Source organism: Phyllostomus discolor, chromosome 3 (assembly GCF_004126475.2).
Source record: "Phyllostomus discolor isolate MPI-MPIP mPhyDis1 chromosome 3, mPhyDis1.pri.v3, whole genome shotgun sequence".
Lineage (NCBI taxonomy): Eukaryota > Metazoa > Chordata > Mammalia > Chiroptera > Phyllostomidae > Phyllostomus > Phyllostomus discolor.
The window spans coordinates 117529042-117538318 of record NC_040905.2 but is presented as its reverse complement, the minus strand read 5'-3'; the positions used below and the strand labels follow the sequence as shown (position 1 = coordinate 117538318).

The window sequence follows — 9277 nt, the reverse complement described above, 5'->3', positions numbered from 1 at the left end:
AAAATAAGTAGCACTCAAGTGTAGATTATCTTGTTATCAAATTAGATGGCAAAGGATTGTGTTTATTTAAAAACTACTGGTGTGCTAGATGAATACATTGACCTTATCAAATTAAGCATTCATCATACCATTTCCAACTCACAGGAAAGCAACAGCCAGAAAATTTTAAGAATATTTCACCACAGCAGAATTTTTTCACAAAAATAAAAAACGAAAAAGACAAACTGCAACCAAATCCAAGTAGCTTTGACTAACCAGGCAAGGAAACTATTTACTGACGATGAGTTCATTAAATCATATTCAATTACAGTAGACAAAGAAACTTGTCAAGTGAAAAATAAAACTTGTTTAAGACTATTAGCCACTGAGAACTGTTGCTCAAATAGATGAAGAGGTTGGGAACAACACTGATGACAACTTAAAAAGCAGGTGAATGATTTCAATTGTTTTTCTTGGGTCTTGATGGCTTAACAGATGTTACCAGTGCTGTTACTGTTGTTTATTTGGTAAATCAATGGTGAGTTTTAAGTGACTCAAGAATTAGCCTCTATGAACAGTTTGGTGGAATAACTACAGGCAAGAATATTTTTAAAGACATTGAAAAAACACTAATTCAGTACAAACTGAAGTGGAATCTGCTAGGATGTGTTACAACCAATGTTGGTGAAAATATATGTGGAGCACAAAAAGCCTTAGTTGGACAAATTTACAAAGCTTGTGAAAATGTAAGGTGTTTAAAGCTTATAATTATTCATTTATTATTCATCAGCAGGTACTCTGCAAAAATTATTTGAATCTATTATATGATATTAAACCAGTACTGTCAATTGTGAACTTCATTTGTTCTTGTGGGCTTAATCATCAATTCCAGGAATTTTTGTTAGAAAGAGACTTACCCTGCCACATAGCAGTTTGATGTCATAGTAGTGCTAAAGTTTTACTGTTTGTTTGTTTGTTTGTTTTTTTCCCTTTGCTTCAGAAAGCTTCCATCTCCATTTTGTCCAATGCATGGAAGAGGGCTCCAGGGTGGTTAAAATGATGCCAAGTGGTTTCAGGGAGAGGCTCAGGCAAAAGCCAGACACCAGGAGAATGCAGAAGGGCCCCTCAAAGACTTCTGGGCTCCAAAGGCTCCTGGTCGTGCTTGAGGGTGAGCCTTAGAAGAGATACTCACCCAGCCCAGCCTGGAAAATGGCCAGCCTGTGGAGGTTAGTGAGATGATCACCCATCTTCTTGATGAGTTTCACCTCCTGATCCAGGAAGTGGTTCTCCAAGAAGTCACAGAGATGAAAATCTACAATGACAGAACCCAAGGCATGCATGTTCAAAATGGCCTGGTTCAGATTCTTCTACATGACCACAGTGACTTCCATGGCATCCTCTCATCTTGGGAAGGCTTCAGAATATCCTGGAAGAGAACGTGGCCACCGCACTGGTTTTGCATTTTTAAGAGATGCTCAGAGCCCCCAAGTTTCTCCTTGACCAACTCAGGAAAGAAGTGGCCCACGCCCTCTAGAACCACACTGCTGAGGTTGAAATAGAAACCTAGAGGGAAGTAGATGTAGAAGGCCTGCAGGTGCAGGTTGACCAGGCAGTTGATGGCAGCCTCCACCTTGGTGGAATAATTCCAAAGAATTTGGGAGCCTATGGTTGTTTCAAAATAAAGAGTTAAGGTCAAGAAACAGTGTTGGCTGGTCTCAGAGGCTGAGGATAGCTGAGGTGGGTCCCAAGGTGGTGACTGAAATGAAGTTGGAGGGTGGTTGGAGGCTGGATGAAGGGGCGTTCCTAGGTCTGTTCCATCCAAACACTGCTGAAGCAAGAGACAGATCCAAGGACTGCTGAAGGTACTGCCTGCTGTGGTTTTGAACCCAGGGCTTAGTTTGAAATTTTTCTGAAAGGGAATAACCACCCTCAGCAACAACTATCAAACACTGACTGGCTTTGATAAGTAGTTTTTGTTGCAGACTTGAGAATGTTTCTCAAGGAATTCAACCTAAAGTTACAAAGCAAAATATCATATATATATATATATATATATATATATATATATATATAAAACTTATACTGCTGTAATTCTGATAACATTGTTTGAATCACAAGTAACATCAAGCTACTTTATGCACATGAAGTCAAAAGTTCAAACGAGAAACAAGATCTCACATAAATTTGTAGCAGCTATATTTTCCAAGCTCAACAAGAGTTCCAGCAGCATTTTTAGGACTTCAGTATAACTACAAAGGAAGTTTTCATATTTCAAAGTCCATTTAAATGTGCAATTAAAGCAATTCCACCTAACCTTCAATTGGAATTAATCAAATGGCAATGTGGTGACATGCTAAAAAAACAAATATCAAGGAAAGAATCTGCCCTGGCTGATGTGGCTCAGTGGACTGAGTGCTGGCCTGTGAACCAAAGGGTCACCAATTCAATTCCCAGTCAGGGCACATGCCTGGGTTGTGGGCCGGGTCCCCAGTAGGGGGTGCACAAGAGGCAACCACATACTGATGTTTCTCTACCTCTCGTCCTACCTCCCTTCTCCTCTCTCTAAAAACAAATAAGTAAAATTTTAAAAAAGAATCTAATACAATTGAATTCTGTAAATGCCTTGCAAATGATAAATATGCTTAAATAAAATCATAAACTTATGCATTGATAGCATTTGGCAGTAGCTATTGTGAAAGACATTTTAAAAAATTAATTACAAATTCAAACTAACAGATAAAAATTTGTGGTAGAATCTGATGATAGGAAACACTAACTTTGAATCACACTAAGCAAAATATTATACAAAGAGTTATTTTCATTGTAGATTTGTATTTTAAAAATTGTGCTATTATATTTTAATCTCATCAATATTTTTCTCATTATACAAGTACCCATATAATACGTTATTCTCATTTTTGCTTGTTGTCCCAACAACACTGATATTTACTCTTTCCCTTTACAGAAAATGTTTGCCAACTCCTGCTGTAGAAAATGCAAACAATCTATAGTGACAGAAAGCAGATCCACCAATAGCTGCTTGCAGATGAGGGGGCTTGTAGAGGGCAAGTGGGAGAGAAAACAAACGGTCACAAGGAGACTTTTGGGGAGATAGTTATGTTCACTATCGCGAAGGTTTCATGGGTGTACACATGTCAAAAAACAAAATTTTGTACTTCCAAAACATGGAATTTATTGTAGTTTAATTGTACCTCAATTAGGCTGTTTTAAAAAATTAATTCTGTCAGTTGATAAACTACAATGACTGTTGAATTCATAGTTTCACAAGTTTCTTGTGTGTAATTCTGGGCACGGCTTGGGAAAGAATGGGATTCTGAAAGTTGGAATAGGGATGTCTTATTGAACCATGATGAAACAGAAAATCTTAAAACCCAAATATTCTGAGTCTCACATGCCAGAAATATCTTCTAGTATTCCTTCTTGAAAACTCTGATAACCTCATCTGTAACAGACTCCTTGGAAGGGGATGATCATCCTCCTTAAGACCGCCACTGCTGCTGTTGCCATCAGACCCTATTGACAAGGGCAAGTATCAGTTCATTCCAGAAGCTTTAGTGGGGGCTAAAATAACATAGAGCAAAAGAATTTTAAGGTTTTGCTAATATAGATCAGCAGAAGTCTGGGGGAACATGTGTGGAAGGGGATAATAAGGGTATTAGACCAAGTAGAGCAAAATGCAACACTAGGTTGGGTTAAATTCATTGATATGGCTGTACTTGCTAGAGTCTGGATTTAATGTGTATGCTCATGTAGCTGGAGGTGGTTTTCATAGTTTACTTGGTTAAATTGACTGAAAATTGAACTTGACAGTGGCCTACTTTTAACAAAGTTGATATGCCAGAACTTCTTTGCCAAGGTGCAGAGTAGAAAACTCAAAAGGCCTAGAGAAATAGGAATATCAGAGTATATTATGTGAAATCAACATACTCATGCCCTAACTACTTTCCACCAGAAAGCCTGTAAGACACTTCCTTCACTAAGGCCCTGAAAAACACAATGAGGAAAGCACCTGCATTATTGAAAAGCTCTGTAATACTTACGTAAGCCCAGTATTACCATGGAGGGTGCTACCATTGAAAATAGCTCCCTTATTTCAGTGGGGATGAGAACCTGCAGTGGTAGAGGCCAAATGACAGTATGCTACCACCAAAGACAAGATGGGTGCATCTGTTGTAAAGGGCATCAGAGACATATTGGTAATCAGAATGCCTTGGCCCACAGTAATCTTGGCAGTGGCTAATCTGTTATCATGTTCCTAAGAACAAATAGATGTGCAGCCTACTAAAGAATTGCTTGATATTTGTAACAAAAGAGAAAATCTTGCTCTGATAGCCCAAAACCTGACTTGAGTGACCACAGTGGAGAGCCATGGTCTCTCCCAGTTTCTAGACCTAAGTCAGCATAGATTCAGAGTCCCCTGATTGAATGGGGAGGTTGGGTCTCCTTGAGGAAAGATCTATGACCTGTTTACTAGAGTGACTATGCATTAGGGAGAACACCCACACTTTTTGAGGATACTAAATACTGGCTCTGAATTGGCACTAATTTCTGAGGATCCAAATGCCACTGTGCCCCACCAATCAAAGTGGGGGCTTAAGGTGGTCAAGTAATAGATGCAGTCTTAGTTCAACCCCAACTCACTCACAGAGGGATCACTGATCCATGGTCTTACCCTGTAGTTATTTCCAAACTCCTGAGAGTATAATTGGAATAGGTATCTATGGCAACTGGCAGGATTCCTACATTGGGGATGATCCATGGAGTGAGAACATTATGGACTCAGCAGGAAGGACTCAGTGAAAGCCCCTGGAACTTCTACTTCCTATAAAGACAGTTAACTAGAAGCAATATCACATCCCTAGGAGAATTGCAGAGGTTAATGACACACTGGAAGACTTGAATGGGAAGGAGTTTAACCTGTGCAGACATCAGATTGATCTTAGAGAATTACTGTGGACTCTTGTAAATTGATCAGTTGGTGACTCCAATTGTAGCTGTTGTCTCAGGTGCAGTGTCATTACTGCAACAAATCATCATGGTCCCTGGTATGGTGAAATGGCTTACTCAAGACTCAATGATAACCCTGGCTGGTGTGGCTCAGTGGATTGAGTGCTGGCCTGCAAACTGAAACGTTGCCAGTTTGAGCCCTGGTCAGGGCACGTGACTAGGTTGCAGGTCAGACTCCCATTTGGCGGCATATGAGATGCAACCAATCAATGCTTCTCTCACACATTAATGTTTCTCTCCTTCCCTTTCTCTCTCTCTTCCCCCTCTCTAAAAATAAGTAAGTAAGATAGTTTTTCTTTTAAGATTTAATTATAATATCACTTGAGAGACAACACTCTGAACGGATGGGGATTTACAGGATGCAGTATATACTTTAGTCAGTGACCATTATATGGTGGTATCTCCCCTACAGTCCGAATACATGAATCTGAGAATCAAGGGGTGAAAAATGGATCTTGTTCTTCTTACTATTATACTTACTAACCCATTTGTAGAATTTTTGCTTCCTATCTTGGCAACTTTGAATTCTGCTGAATATACAAGTATATGTGTGTGTGCATACATTTATATATATTTAAGTGCATGCTGATATGACAGCTGTCACAATACAATTTAACAAAATTATTGCGAATCAAGTTAAAGACAACTAAGTGCTACTAGAGCCATCTTACAGAAAAAAACAAGCGAGATTTTTGGCTAACCCAGTATTTGAACTATGTGATAATAGATTGCAGATATCATGTTCTTTTGCCTCATAATACATCAGTGTATATTTACTAAGACTATGACTTTGCATATCTACAATCATCACATTCAGGAAATTTATAAAGGATGTAACAATTTATAGTTTATATTACAAATTCACCTGGATTTTCCTGGATCTAGGCCAGGATTAAGTACTTCATTTAGTTTTTGGCCACTTTACCCTTCTTCAGTCTGGTAGGGTTCTTCAACATTTCTTTGTCTTTCATGCCATGGACATTTCTGAATAGTTATTTCTTATGTGTTTCTTTTTATGTGTATATGCATACATGTTTATGTCTATTAACAGTATGGATGCATGGGTCCTTTCTGTGCAACATTTAGAAAGCAAGATCTGGGAACTAGGTACATGTAAATCTGTCTATATTTCTTCATAAATTCTATACTGATTCCCATTCCAATCCCCACAAAGATTTTGCTCACTTCATTCATTCCACATCCGCTTCTCCTGACTTCCTCAGTGAGAACCCTGGCTCCCAACATCTATGTATTTACTCATGTGTGCAATCAACACACCCAAATAGTTTCAGAATGGCCATGCCCTTGCCACCACAGCCAACCTACTAAGAATTCAAGATTTATTTGCAGTTATTGTTTTCTTTAGACAGGTGGTTGAAAGGTACTTGAATTAGTCCTATTTTCTCCCTTCCATGTTACTTTTATTCATCTAAAGTAGAGTTGGATTCATTTATTTACATCTATATTCAGATTTTAGGCACCATCCATCTGTTGATTTTTTTACATATGCTGATCATTAACATATAAAAGGTCAAAATTATATGAAAAGGTATACTCAAGGAAGTTTGCCCTCTCCCCAAAGCTGTGTGACTTCCTTTAAGAATGTAACCTGGCCTGGCTGGTGTGGCTCAGGGGATTAGGTGCTAGCCTGTGAAATGAAAGGTCTCTGGTTCACTTCCTAGTTAGGGCATGTACATGCCTGGGTTGGATCAACATTACTCCTGCACATCAAAGTTTCTCTCCTTCTTTTCCCTCCCTTTTCCTCTCTCTAAAAATAAATTAATATTTTTTTTAAAAGGGGGGGGCTGGATTGGGAGTAAAAAGGAGAAAACTGTACTTGAACAATGATTAAAATAAAAAAAGAAAAGAAAAAAAGGAAAAAAAAAAAGAATGTGCCCTAGCTGTTGTGGCTTGGTGGACTGAACACCGGGCTGTGAACCAGGAAGTCGCTGGTTTCATTCCCAGCCAGGACACAAGCCTTGTCCCCAGTAGGAGGTGCGTGGGAGGCAACCACACATTGATGTTTTTCTCCCTCTCTTTCTCTCTAAAAATAAATAAAATATTTTTTAAAAAAGAATGTAACCCAAAACCAATTATCCTTCATTTTCCCTATCCCTCACAGGTACCCAATTTTATTAGTTTTTGGTTTATCCTTCTTGAGCTTTTACTTGCAAAAATTTGCAGACATACTTGTTTTATTTCCCCTTCTTCCTGCACAAAAGGTAGCATAGTTTATACTATTTTGAACTTTGCCTTCTTAACTTAACAATATATCATGGAAATTATTCATATCAAATCAGTGACAGAAAGTCTAAATTACATATAAGACATCTCACTTATTTACCAATTGAATGACTGTGCGACAGCCACTGAGCTCTACACAGATAGGGAAATGAGTAAAATACAGCTCTTTAATGACCATAACCACCAGTGGAAAGGAGAGCCACATAAACAAAACCATCTCAGTGCTCTGACAGCCCAGAGGGAGTCAGTCATAGATGTTCCAAAGGACTGACACTGAAGCTTGAAGAATGAGAAAGCAGATAAAGAAACAGCACATGTAAAGGCAAGAGTTGAATAAGGGAGAGGCATGTTGCGGAAACAGAAGTTTAAACTTAAACTTTCAGTGTGGGAGTAGGATGTAGGTGGGAGAGATAGGGGTGCCCATAATGAAGCTGGAGAGGTAACAGCACCAGATGGCACAAGAAATGCCAGAAAAAAAGCTGGACTGTGTTTTTAAGGCATCCAGGAGACATGGTCTTTAAAATACCACTTGGAACCACTCATGTCACAAGTATTTAATTGGCTGCCTGCATTGGCCAGGTACTGTAGAAGGAGCAGTAACACTTAGATCCCAAACCTTGGGGAGCAAGAAGACAGAATTCAAGGGGCTTCTAGATAAAGTGGGGGAAATTGCTGGGCAAGCACAAAGGGAACCTAACACACTTGAAACTAGGAGTGCAGCAGGGGTAAAGGAATATTTCCCAAAAAGGCAGACTTTTATCTAGGTATTAGTGTGTTTGGGGGAGAGGGTTTGGGAAGAGCTTCCATGTTAATGCCAGAAGTGAAGAGAGACTGCAATATTAAAAGTTTCTAGCCTTGGCTGGCGTAGCTCAGATTGAGCGTGGGCTGCGAACCAGTGTTGCAAGGTTCGATTCCCAGTCAGGCCACATACCTGGGTTGCAGGCCACGGCCCCCAGCAACCACACATTGATGTTTCTCTCCCTCTCTCCCCCTCCCTTCCCTCTCTAAAAATAAATAAATAAAATCTTAAAAAAGAAAGTTCCCCTGGGACTAAGACCACAGATCTATCACTGCTTCACTCCATTCTCCACATAGCAATGAGTAATCCTTTAAAAATACAAATCTGATCTCTTCATTTTCAGTAAAAAGCTCCCTACTTCTTTGAGGTTAATGTCCATCTGCTTAAAATCTGATCCCAGGTTATTTACCTCTCCAGTTTCATTTTTTTAAACCTCTTCCCTCTTGAATTTTATTCTTTTAGTTTGTCACATCCTATTCCCCTGCCTAGAAATCCATCATTCAATACTTGATTACAAGGCCTCACTCCTACTGCTTTCATCGTGCCCTGTGCTTCACCTTGTGTCATCGCATTGTCTCAGTCTACCACTAGCTTGAACTCCCTGGGAGCAGAAAGTGGTTTCGTTGCAGTAGCATCCAGAGCATGCAGCCTAATGTCCTACATGTCCAGCTAATTTTAAATGAATGAAGGCGATCCTCATTGCAGAGGTAGCATTTTGAACTAGACCCTAGGAACTTTGGCCTTCAGTCTCTTTATTACTCCAGTTTAAGGGTTCATTCTAGGGCTTGGATAAACCAACCATTTACATTTAAAATCATTGAAGTTTAAAGTCATTTAGGATTAGGCATAGGTTTATCTGAAAAGGATCGGCGTACTGGAACTGAACACCTTAAAACCCACCAGTCTTTTACTTGAAGCAGATAAGGTCGAGAGTACCGCTTCAGAAAACCTACCACCCGCCAAAGTACAGCTGCTTGTCTAGTCTCCAGATTTTTTGGCACTTTGACTCCGCCCACGGGGCCCCAAAATGGCGGAAGAACTGCACGCTACGTCGTGACATCTCACTAACTGCGGAGGCATCCCAACGCTACGCCGGCGGCGTGGGCGGGGCGGACGGTTCTTCCTCTCAGCTTCCTCCGCTCCTCCCCCAGCGCTTCACACGCTCATTGTGAAGCGACAGCAGCCGCTGGCAACCTCTAGAGCTATTAGAGAACTAGAGGCCCTAAA

The 9277-nt window shown here is 39.9% G+C and overlaps 1 pseudogene; it reads right to left on the bottom strand.

The window, feature by feature from the left end:
• Window positions 1-484: 484 nt before the first annotated feature.
• LOC118499375 lies at window positions 485-2103 on the bottom strand (annotated as a pseudogene).
• Between the last annotated feature and the right edge of the window lie 7174 nt (window positions 2104-9277).